We start from the raw sequence: 12,987 nt of genomic DNA, 5'->3' as shown, positions 1-12,987 counted from the left end.
TGTCTATGTGAGGCTTTCGATTCAAGATGTACGATCTGCAATGAGTACTTATTTGTTGACGAGTTCTTAGATGTATATATGCTCCATATGACACAGACAGGATCCAACTATTTTAATTATCTTAGTTTTGTTATAAGTGTATAATTATTTATTTTAGAACTTGTATAATATTTGTAACTTTCTTATTCAACTTATATTTGAGTCGGCTAGGCTTGCTAGGGGACTATTTCCCTGAGCGCCAGTCATGGCTCATTTTGGGTCGTGACAAAGTGGTATCAGAGCTTAGGTTTAATCTGTGTAATGTGGAGCAAGTGTCCTATGGTAGGATCACGATTGTATAAATAGAAGCGCGCATATTTGTACAAATTGTGGCACTATCAAAGGCCTATAGCGATGTCATCTTTGTCCGTTATGTCGTTGTTGTCTTTTGGTTGTTATCATGCGACTTCTGCCGCTTCTTGCCACTCTTTTCCTCTTCTTTGTACCCAACCTTGAGTTATCTTTTGGTAGTTTTTCTTGAACTTGCTTTTCCAATGATTTTAGTTTTGGTTCCGGTTTGCGACTCTTATTTTTTTAGCAGGTTCTGCCCTTTCTCGCTTTTGTGAATATTTGCTTTAATCTTCTCTATGGTTCTCGATTTCAAGATTTCATTCATGATATAGAAGATTCGATATGTTCTTGCTGTGAATTACTATCTGATTCCTGTTGTAAAACTGTATTCGGATTTGTGAATTGTGGATTTGCTTAGTTGTTGAATTGAGGTGCTTTCTTTTGGATTTCGATAAACGAGGAGTTTGTTCTTCTTTTGTGAATGATCTTTAAAGCTTACATAATTTTGAACCACTCGTGATTCTTTCTTTCAAAACAATAATTGAACTGTTATTCAGTTGCTCAAGGAGAAGAACTACGCAATGAACATTTGAACGGAGTGTTATTCTTGTTTCTTTTTTTTTATTGGAATTGTGATTTTCTTTGCTTTGGTGTGGCGATTTTTTTTGGATAATCTGTTAGCTGAATTGAATCTTTTTCGATCTGAAAGTTTGGTTGAATTCTTTTAATTTGATGATCTGTTCTATTACGGTACTGTGTTGTTGAACATGACCTTTTTATTTCCACGGAATGCTTGCTTTTTGTTGGGGATTGGATGATGAATTCTGCTTTTGCCTAGATCCAAAGAAACCGAGAACTCCTTACCCTTGCTTTTCCCCTGAAACTTCTATTCTTCAACTGTTCTTATCATTATTATGTAGAGGGATTTAGCTTAAGTTTTGCTTGGTTCGCAATGCATGTGAATCAAAATGTAGTTATATTCTATGTAGCATTGTAGCCTGGTTGTTGAACACGATGAATACAATGGATTGAATCTAGTTTCCTAAAACAGTTTTTCCAAACTCTTCTTTCCTTTTTGATCATTCCAACCTACTGTGCTAGCAGCATTTGAATTAAAATGTCGTTGGTTTCCCGTGTAGTGTTGTCTGATTGTGGGTGTTGAGTGCTTCCTAGTGATATGCTTTTGTACTTGCCTGGTTCATTTGTTTAATTTTTGCTTTTTTTCAATTTTAAATTTGCTACTTGTGTTGTTTCCTTCGTTATTCTCTCGTGGTTGGAAATCGGTTTTTGTTTCTCTTTTCCTTGGGAACCAATTGAAGGGTATGGGATTGCACCAAGACTGTTTTCAAGATTCCGAGGTTGATATGTCCTTGTTATATTATTCTTTCACTTTCTACCCCTTAGATATTATAAAAAAATAACTTGATTATGTAGTCATTTTACTTTTGTTATGACCTCCAATGCTTTTCATTGGTTGCAACAATTAAAATTTTTTTTTTATCAGAAGATATGATTTCAAAAAAAAAAAAAAAAAAAAAAAAAAAAAGAAAAAGAGAGAAGCTCTACAAAAAATAATACAGGCTCATGATCTAAATTAAATTTGTCTTTTCTATTGAATTTTTCTGCCATATTCATTTTCTAGCATTAATAGTTAGTGCAAAGTTCAATTTAAAGTTGTTTTCTTGTAGCGCTATGTTCGTTGAGTTGGTTGAGTAACATTGTCCATGTAATCGAGTTAGATACTTAGATGTGGAATTGGTGACTTTTACCTGGAGTTTGAATGCCCTAGATCTTTTCTTTTGTCTCTTCTATTTTCTTTCCATGTATTTAATATGAACATGTCAATTCTTGTTCCTTTGCAGTGTTGTCTTCCAATCGATACTTTTGACTACCATACTCATATATGGTGACTTCTAACTTGGTACAGCAGTTTGTGTTTTGTTCTTAATGATTTTGACTGGTAGCTTTGAGAATGGTGATAGGCCCAACCTGTTGTTCCCCCATCCTAGTTGTTGACACACTTTTAAGATAGGAGAGTTAAGTGTTTAATGAACACTTATTGGTCGTCGTTTACCATATATGCTGACTGTATTATATATACTCAATTTTGCTTTTTATTGTTTTTTTATTTTTGACCGAGCACATAGAAGTTATTGGAATTGATCACATGAATGGTATAGTTGTTTATGCTTCCAGCTATCTTTGACCAAAATCACGCGGTGCATCGGTTGTCGGGGGTTATCAAGGATAAGAGGATTTGATTTTAGTTTTAACTTTTTGGTGGTGTTCTCTTTGGATGAGATATTGGAATTAAATTGCGAACATGTTTTTGTGCAGTTAAACGATCGAGTGTATTGGAGATTTAACTTTGGGGGTTTAGGAGCAAGATTTTGTCTACACACACACACACACACACACACACACACACATATATATATATATATATTCCAACTCAACTTTGCCTTTGTTCTCACCTTGTGTTTTTGTTTGATCTAGTCTTACGTCAGTTTGACAAGCTGTTTCTTTCACTTATCTTCACCTTTCTCTATACGTGTTTGCCATAATTGGTCACACTAACCATAATTGGAGAATTTTGCTTGAACGCTGTGAGGGGTCTGAATTATGTTACAATTGTTATGAATTGTTGTGCGGGCCTTAAATTGTTCTTGCATGTGAAGTATTGAAGGACCTCTTCTTGGATGGTTTAACTAAGATTTTGTACTTAAATGAGTTGAATGTACTTAAATAACATCTTGTCATGTTTTACACTGTCTATCTCATTTATAGTCAAGTAATTTCCATTTTTATATTAGTATGCTTAATAACTAAAGCCATGATAATAATAATAATAACAATTTCCGAGAGACTTAGTTAGAGATTTCTAAATTAGGAAAAGAGAGCAGGTTAATTTTTGTGACAGTTAATGTTTTCATTTTTATCACTAATTAATTATATATTCTAAAATGTGGTGTCAAGCCTTGAATTTATTGTCTTACTTTGCTTCTCTATTACTATCTCTATCTTATTGTTTGTGGTTTTGATTTATGAATGTTGTGAATATTTCATTTAGGTTATAAGAGTGTTGCTCTTCGTTTTCTTGCTTGTGATGCCACTCTTTCTTTTTTTTTTCTTTTTTTTTTGTGACTTTCTTGATCCTAATGTTCCAATTTTGATCTATACATGATATAGACTTTAGGTCTTGTATCTTCTTTCTCTTTTTTGATACTGAAAAATTGTGTCCTTTCAAATTAGAAATAAATTAGAAGCGATCTTTGTATGTATTTGTTTATCTAGGCCATGTCTCCTAACTAATTAATAAGTTTTGATATTAGAAATGTATTTTCAAATAAATAAATAAATAAAAATTCCAAAGTACTTCTTTGATGGGAAAACTTTCATGATGAATGACAAGTGTTTTGATCTTAGTAGAAAATTTATACCAAAATTTGCAAATTTATCTTTATCATATGATTTTCACGAAGCTTGGATATATGATTTGAGTTTTAGATTAGCTATTTAAATGTATTTATCTCTTTAACCGGAAGGAATATGTTGCATTGTGTGGTTATGTTGTAATTAGTTGAACTTCTATAGTAATTGATAAGCAAGTTATCACAACAATGTTTTAGGTCTGAGAAAGATGATCATTAAAATGATTTTCCTTTGTCGCTAGTGTATTCACTGTGTCCCCCTTTAATTCCATGATTGTCACAATGTTGCTTTTTCTCTTATTCCTAAATTTGTTATTCATTGCAACAATGTATAATTCTATGAAATATGTGTAACTTGTACTGCTCACGCGATATTACATAGTATATTGGTTGAAATTCGGGGACCGAATTTCTAAAGGAGGGAAGAATGTAATAACCAGAAAAAAAAATAGATAAGACGTGGGACCCACTCCTAAGTATATTTTTTCCTTCTCTAACCCTAGCCCCACACTCACTCACCTCTCACCGCCGCACACACCTTCACTCACCTCATACCCTCTTTCTCACAACACACACCCAGATTCAACAGAAAAAGAAAGAAAAGGGAAAGAGAGAAGAGGGGAGGTCGCGAGAAGAGAAGGGAGGAGGAAGGAGGGAGGAGGGAGCTGTCCACGCCGAGCTACCACACGAGGAGAGAGAGAGCCACGCCTCGTCACCGCCGGCCTGGAGCTCACCATTCGTGACCCGTCGCGCCGCCGCCTGCCGCGTTCAGCTCGCTGCCGTCGCGTCGCCTCAGAGGCCAGAACCGAGAGATGCGTCCGAGAGAGGGGACGAGCGCGAGAGAGGAGACGAGGAAGGACAGCCGCCGCGTCTTGCTTCCGTTGCTGCTGAGCTTCAACCGCCGCCATGCCAAGTCGCGTCGCCATTGTTGAGACAGAAGAGAGAGCTCGAAGAGAGAGAAACAGAATGTGCGAGAGGAGCCGCTGTGAATAGAGGGCTGTTCCGTCACCGGTCGCCGTTCGAGTGAACCTTGGTTGGTAATGGAACCGTTACTGTCAATAACCCAATAACCCAAACTATCGCAGCTCCACCTTGTCGCTACCCAAATCTAAACCCTACGCTCATTCGTTCCATTTTACTTCAATCCTCCTCACCTTGGATTTTGGCACCCCGGGTTCGGTATCTTCGGTCCCTTGGGACCAAGTTGTGAGTAGGCTTTACATTTATAATTGTTTGATTGTGCATCTATAATTATTTTGACATATATCTATTATGATATTTGAATTATACTCATTATATTTGTCTAGAACGGTTTTAAATTGATTAGAATAATTGATTTATTAAAATTGAATAATTCATTTTTATGAAGTTTATACTTTCGGAACTATACATGAGATCATATATATTTTTGATAAAATTTTGCATTATTTTAAATTGATTGATCTTATCTGAATATCTGTTTTTGAGACCATATATATTTTTGATGAAGTTTTGCATTATTCTAAAATGTTTGAGTTTACTTGAACATCTGTTTTTGAAGCATTAAAGTATTTGTTGGTATTTACTTAGTTTAAAGATTGTGAAATATATTTAAAATGTGTTTTGATTGAAAAAGTATGATTGGAAAGGATTCTGATGAGAAAGTATAATATGATTTGATTTGATTCGATATCTTATATATTTTAAAGATCAAGGATTTGTTGTATTTGAAATTATATGTTTTGAATTGGTTTGGGAGGCTCGTATTAGAAAACCGTAGTTAACGGCGGTTATGACGTTAACTTAGATGCATCTAACTCAGACTCCAGCTAGCAGGGGTGTTGCTAGCCTAACGTGTAGGCCACACGTTAGATCTGTTATTCTGTTAGGACACACAAGAGGAAAGGGCTACCCATAGAGGTGAAGCCGCCCAAGTGTGGACTTTTGATTTGATTTCTGTATGAGAACTCCCTTATTGATTCATTTATTATTATCAACTATTATTTTCTAATTAAAATTACTTTGATATAATGTTTATATGGTCTCATGTCGATTATAGATGTATTGTCTAGTCACTGAGTTGCAAAACTCACCCCGTTTTTCTAAAAACATTTTTCAGGAACAATTACTTGTCTATGTGAGGCTTTCGATTCAAGATGTACGATCTGCAATGAGTACTTATTTGTTGACGAGTTCTTAGATGTATATATGCTCCATATGACACAGACAGGATCCAACTATTTTAATTATCTTAGTTTTGTTATAAGTGTATAATTATTTATTTTAGAACTTGTATAATATTTGTAACTTTCTTATTCAACTTATATTTGAGTCGGCTAGGCTTGCTAGGGGACTATTTCCCTGAGCGCCAGTCATGGCTCATTTTGGGTCGTGACAAAGTGGTATCAGAGCTTAGGTTTAATCTGTGTAATGTGGAGCAAGTGTCCTATGGTAGGATCACGATTGTATAAATAGAAGCGCGCATATTTGTACAAATTGTGGCACTATCAAAGGCCTATAGCGATGTCATCTTTGTCCGTTATGTCGTTGTTGTCTTTTGGTTGTTATCATGCGACTTCTGCCGCTTCTTGCCACTCTTTTCCTCTTCTTTGTACCCAACCTTGAGTTATCTTTTGGTAGTTTTTCTTGAACTTGCTTTTCCAATGATTTTAGTTTTGGTTCCGGTTTGCGACTCTTATTTTTTTAGCAGGTTCTGCCCTTTCTCGCTTTTGTGAATATTTGCTTTAATCTTCTCTATGGTTCTCGATTTCAAGATTTCATTCATGATATAGAAGATTCGATATGTTCTTGCTGTGAATTACTATCTGATTCCTGTTGTAAAACTGTATTCGGATTTGTGAATTGTGGATTTGCTTAGTTGTTGAATTGAGGTGCTTTCTTTTGGATTTCGATAAACGAGGAGTTTGTTCTTCTTTTGTGAATGATCTTTAAAGCTTACATAATTTTGAACCACTCGTGATTCTTTCTTTCAAAACAATAATTGAACTGTTATTCAGTTGCTCAAGGAGAAGAACTACGCAATGAACATTTGAACGGAGTGTTATTCTTGTTTCTTTTTTTTTATTGGAATTGTGATTTTCTTTGCTTTGGTGTGGCGATTTTTTTTGGATAATCTGTTAGCTGAATTGAATCTTTTTCGATCTGAAAGTTTGGTTGAATTCTTTTAATTTGATGATCTGTTCTATTACGGTACTGTGTTGTTGAACATGACCTTTTTATTTCCACGGAATGCTTGCTTTTTGTTGGGGATTGGATGATGAATTCTGCTTTTGCCTAGATCCAAAGAAACCGAGAACTCCTTACCCTTGCTTTTCCCCTGAAACTTCTATTCTTCAACTGTTCTTATCATTATTATGTAGAGGGATTTAGCTTAAGTTTTGCTTGGTTCGCAATGCATGTGAATCAAAATGTAGTTATATTCTATGTAGCATTGTAGCCTGGTTGTTGAACACGATGAATACAATGGATTGAATCTAGTTTCCTAAAACAGTTTTTCCAAACTCTTCTTTCCTTTTTGATCATTCCAACCTACTGTGCTAGCAGCATTTGAATTAAAATGTCGTTGGTTTCCCGTGTAGTGTTGTCTGATTGTGGGTGTTGAGTGCTTCCTAGTGATATGCTTTTGTACTTGCCTGGTTCATTTGTTTAATTTTTGCTTTTTTTCAATTTTAAATTTGCTACTTGTGTTGTTTCCTTCGTTATTCTCTCGTGGTTGGAAATCGGTTTTTGTTTCTCTTTTCCTTGGGAACCAATTGAAGGGTATGGGATTGCACCAAGACTGTTTTCAAGATTCCGAGGTTGATATGTCCTTGTTATATTATTCTTTCACTTTCTACCCCTTAGATATTATAAAAAAATAACTTGATTATGTAGTCATTTTACTTTTGTTATGACCTCCAATGCTTTTCATTGGTTGCAACAATTAAAATTTTTTTTTATCAGAAGATATGATTTCAAAAAAAAAAAAAAAAAAAAAAAAAAAAAAAAAGAAAAAGAGAGAAGCTCTACAAAAAATAATACAGGCTCATGATCTAAATTAAATTTGTCTTTTCTATTGAATTTTTCTGCCATATTCATTTTCTAGCATTAATAGTTGGTGCAAAGTTCAATTTAAAGTTGTTTTCTTGTAGCGCTATGTTCGTTGAGTTGGTTGAGTAACATTGTCCATGTAATCGAGTTAGATACTTAGATGTGGAATTGGTGACTTTTACCTGGAGTTTGAATGCCCTAGATCTTTTCTTTTGTCTCTTCTATTTTCTTTCCATGTATTTAATATGAACATGTCAATTCTTGTTCCTTTGCAGTGTTGTCTTCCAATCGATACTTTTGACTACCATACTCATATATGGTGACTTCTAACTTGGTACAGCAGTTTGTGTTTTGTTCTTAATGATTTTGACTGGTAGCTTTGAGAATGGTGATAGGCCCAACCTGTTGTTCCCCCATCCTAGTTGTTGACACACTTTTAAGATAGGAGAGTTAAGTGTTTAATGAACACTTATTGGTCGTCGTTTACCATATATGCTGACTGTATTATATATACTCAATTTTGCTTTTTATTGTTTTTTTATTTTTGACCGAGCACATAGAAGTTATTGGAATTGATCACATGAATGGTATAGTTGTTTATGCTTCCAGCTATCTTTGACCAAAATCACGCGGTGCATCGGTTGTCGGGGGTTATCAAGGATAAGAGGATTTGATTTTAGTTTTAACTTTTTGGTGGTGTTCTCTTTGGATGAGATATTGGAATTAAATTGCGAACATGTTTTTGTGCAGTTAAACGATCGAGTGTATTGGAGATTTAACTTTGGGGGTTTAGGAGCAAGATTTTGTCTACACACACACACACACACACACACACACACATATATATATATATATTCCAACTCAACTTTGCCTTTGTTCTCACCTTGTGTTTTTGTTTGATCTAGTCTTACGTCAGTTTGACAAGCTGTTTCTTTCACTTATCTTCACCTTTCTCTATACGTGTTTGCCATAATTGGTCACACTAACCATAATTGGAGAATTTTGCTTGAACGCTGTGAGGGGTCTGAATTATGTTACAATTGTTATGAATTGTTGTGCGGGCCTTAAATTGTTCTTGCATGTGAAGTATTGAAGGACCTCTTCTTGGATGGTTTAACTAAGATTTTGTACTTAAATGAGTTGAATGTACTTAAATAACATCTTGTCATGTTTTACACTGTCTATCTCATTTATAGTCAAGTAATTTCCATTTTTATATTAGTATGCTTAATAACTAAAGCCATGATAATAATAATAATAACAATTTCCGAGAGACTTAGTTAGAGATTTCTAAATTAGGAAAAGAGAGCAGGTTAATTTTTGTGACAGTTAATGTTTTCATTTTTATCACTAATTAATTATATATTCTAAAATGTGGTGTCAAGCCTTGAATTTATTGTCTTACTTTGCTTCTCTATTACTATCTCTATCTTATTGTTTGTGGTTTTGATTTATGAATGTTGTGAATATTTCATTTAGGTTATAAGAGTGTTGCTCTTCGTTTTCTTGCTTGTGATGCCACTCTTTCTTTTTTTTTTCTTTTTTTTTTGTGACTTTCTTGATCCTAATGTTCCAATTTTGATCTATACATGATATAGACTTTAGGTCTTGTATCTTCTTTCTCTTTTTTGATACTGAAAAATTGTGTCCTTTCAAATTAGAAATAAATTAGAAGCGATCTTTGTATGTATTTGTTTATCTAGGCCATGTCTCCTAACTAATTAATAAGTTTTGATATTAGAAATGTATTTTCAAATAAATAAATAAATAAAAATTCCAAAGTACTTCTTTGATGGGAAAACTTTCATGATGAATGACAAGTGTTTTGATCTTAGTAGAAAATTTATACCAAAATTTGCAAATTTATCTTTATCATATGATTTTCACGAAGCTTGGATATATGATTTGAGTTTTAGATTAGCTATTTAAATGTATTTATCTCTTTAACCGGAAGGAATATGTTGCATTGTGTGGTTATGTTGTAATTAGTTGAACTTCTATAGTAATTGATAAGCAAGTTATCACAACAATGTTTTAGGTCTGAGAAAGATGATCATTAAAATGATTTTCCTTTGTCGCTAGTGTATTCACTGTGTCCCCCTTTAATTCCATGATTGTCACAATGTTGCTTTTTCTCTTATTCCTAAATTTGTTATTCATTGCAACAATGTATAATTCTATGAAATATGTGTAACTTGTACTGCTCACGCGATATTACATAGTATATTGGTTGAAATTCGGGGACCGAATTTCTAAAGGAGGGAAGAATGTAATAACCAGAAAAAAAAATAGATAAGACGTGGGACCCACTCCTAAGTATATTTTTTCCTTCTCTAACCCTAGCCCCACACTCACTCACCTCTCACCGCCGCACACACCTTCACTCACCTCATACCCTCTTTCTCACAACACACACCCAGATTCAACAGAAAAAGAAAGAAAAGGGAAAGAGAGAAGAGGGGAGGTCGCGAGAAGAGAAGGGAGGAGGAAGGAGGGAGGAGGGAGCTGTCCACGCCGAGCTACCACACGAGGAGAGAGAGAGCCACGCCTCGTCACCGCCGGCCTGGAGCTCACCATTCGTGACCCGTCGCGCCGCCGCCTGCCGCGTTCAGCTCGCTGCCGTCGCGTCGCCTCAGAGGCCAGAACCGAGAGATGCGTCCGAGAGAGGGGACGAGCGCGAGAGAGGAGACGAGGAAGGACAGCCGCCGCGTCTTGCTTCCGTTGCTGCTGAGCTTCAACCGCCGCCATGCCAAGTCGCGTCGCCATTGTTGAGACAGAAGAGAGAGCTCGAAGAGAGAGAAACAGAATGTGCGAGAGGAGCCGCTGTGAATAGAGGGCTGTTCCGTCACCGGTCGCCGTTCGAGTGAACCTTGGTTGGTAATGGAACCGTTACTGTCAATAACCCAATAACCCAAACTATCGCAGCTCCACCTTGTCGCTACCCAAATCTAAACCCTACGCTCATTCGTTCCATTTTACTTCAATCCTCCTCACCTTGGATTTTGGCACCCCGGGTTCGGTATCTTCGGTCCCTTGGGACCAAGTTGTGAGTAGGCTTTACATTTATAATTGTTTGATTGTGCATCTATAATTATTTTGACATATATCTATTATGATATTTGAATTATACTCATTATATTTGTCTAGAACGGTTTTAAATTGATTAGAATAATTGATTTATTAAAATTGAATAATTCATTTTTATGAAGTTTATACTTTCGGAACTATACATGAGATCATATATATTTTTGATAAAATTTTGCATTATTTTAAATTGATTGATCTTATCTGAATATCTGTTTTTGAGACCATATATATTTTTGATGAAGTTTTGCATTATTCTAAAATGTTTGAGTTTACTTGAACATCTGTTTTTGAAGCATTAAAGTATTTGTTGGTATTTACTTAGTTTAAAGATTGTGAAATATATTTAAAATGTGTTTTGATTGAAAAAGTATGATTGGAAAGGATTCTGATGAGAAAGTATAATATGATTTGATTTGATTCGATATCTTATATATTTTAAAGATCAAGGATTTGTTGTATTTGAAATTATATGTTTTGAATTGGTTTGGGAGGCTCGTATTAGAAAACCGTAGTTAACGGCGGTTATGACGTTAACTTAGATGCATCTAACTCAGACTCCAGCTAGCAGGGGTGTTGCTAGCCTAACGTGTAGGCCACACGTTAGATCTGTTATTCTGTTAGGACACACAAGAGGAAAGGGCTACCCATAGAGGTGAAGCCGCCCAAGTGTGGACTTTTGATTTGATTTCTGTATGAGAACTCCCTTATTGATTCATTTATTATTATCAACTATTATTTTCTAATTAAAATTACTTTGATATAATGTTTATATGGTCTCATGTCGATTATAGATGTATTGTCTAGTCACTGAGTTGCAAAACTCACCCCGTTTTTCTAAAAACATTTTTCAGGAACAATTACTTGTCTATGTGAGGCTTTCGATTCAAGATGTACGATCTGCAATGAGTACTTATTTGTTGACGAGTTCTTAGATGTATATATGCTCCATATGACACAGACAGGATCCAACTATTTTAATTATCTTAGTTTTGTTATAAGTGTATAATTATTTATTTTAGAACTTGTATAATATTTGTAACTTTCTTATTCAACTTATATTTGAGTCGGCTAGGCTTGCTAGGGGACTATTTCCCTGAGCGCCAGTCATGGCTCATTTTGGGTCGTGACAGATACTAGGGCTGTTGTTGAGGTTGCTGCAGTGAGAAATCGAAGTTGTTGCTACTACCTCGGTCCAAATTTCGTGCTCTTTCATTCCGTTCTACTTCAACCTTCCTTGGCACTCTGGTTTGGTTTCTTCGGTTCCTTGGGACCAATTTGTGAGTAAGCTTTACATTTATAACTGTTAATTTTTTTGGTTTATGCTATTCTGAGTTTCTAATTACATTTATAAAACTATTGTTGAAGAACTTTGATTTGATTAAAATAATTAATTTATTATAATTGAAAAAATATTTTTATGAAGTTTATATCTTAGAAATTTTACATGAGACTATATATATATTTGATGAAGTTTTATATTATTTTAGAACATTTGATTTTACTCGAATATATACTTTTGAAGCATTGAAGTATTTGTTAGTACTTATTGACTTTGAAATTATGAAATATATTTCTATGATTGAAAAAGTATGATTTGAAAATATTTCTGATAAGAAAGTATTATCTGATTGATTTGATTCGATACCTTATATATTTGAGAGATTAAAGATTTATTGTATTTGAAACTATATGTTTTGAATTGGTTGGCTCGTATTAGAAAACCGTAGTTAACGGCGGTTATGACGTTAACTTAGATTCATTTGACTCAGACTCCAGCTAGCAGGGGTGTTGCTAGCCTAACGTGTAGGCCACACGTTAGATCTGATATTCCGTTAGGACACACAAAAGGAAAGGGCTACCCATAGAGGTGGAGGCGCCCAAGTGTGGACTTTTGATTTGATTTCTGTATGAGAACTCCCTTATTGATTCACTTATTTATATAAATTATTATCTTCTAACTAAAATTATATTTATATGGTCTCATGTGAATTATAGATGTACTATCTAGTCACTGGGTTGCAAAACTCACTCCGTTTTTCTAAAAATATTTTTCAGGAATAAATATTTGATTATGTGAGTCTTTCTATTCAAGAGTAATGATCTGCAATGG

The sequence above is a fragment of the Arachis hypogaea genome, chromosome 18 (genome assembly GCF_003086295.3).
Source record: "Arachis hypogaea cultivar Tifrunner chromosome 18, arahy.Tifrunner.gnm2.J5K5, whole genome shotgun sequence".
NCBI lineage: Eukaryota > Viridiplantae > Streptophyta > Magnoliopsida > Fabales > Fabaceae > Arachis > Arachis hypogaea.
The sequence above is the reverse complement of the archived record's forward strand: the minus strand, read 5'-3'. Positions refer to the sequence as shown.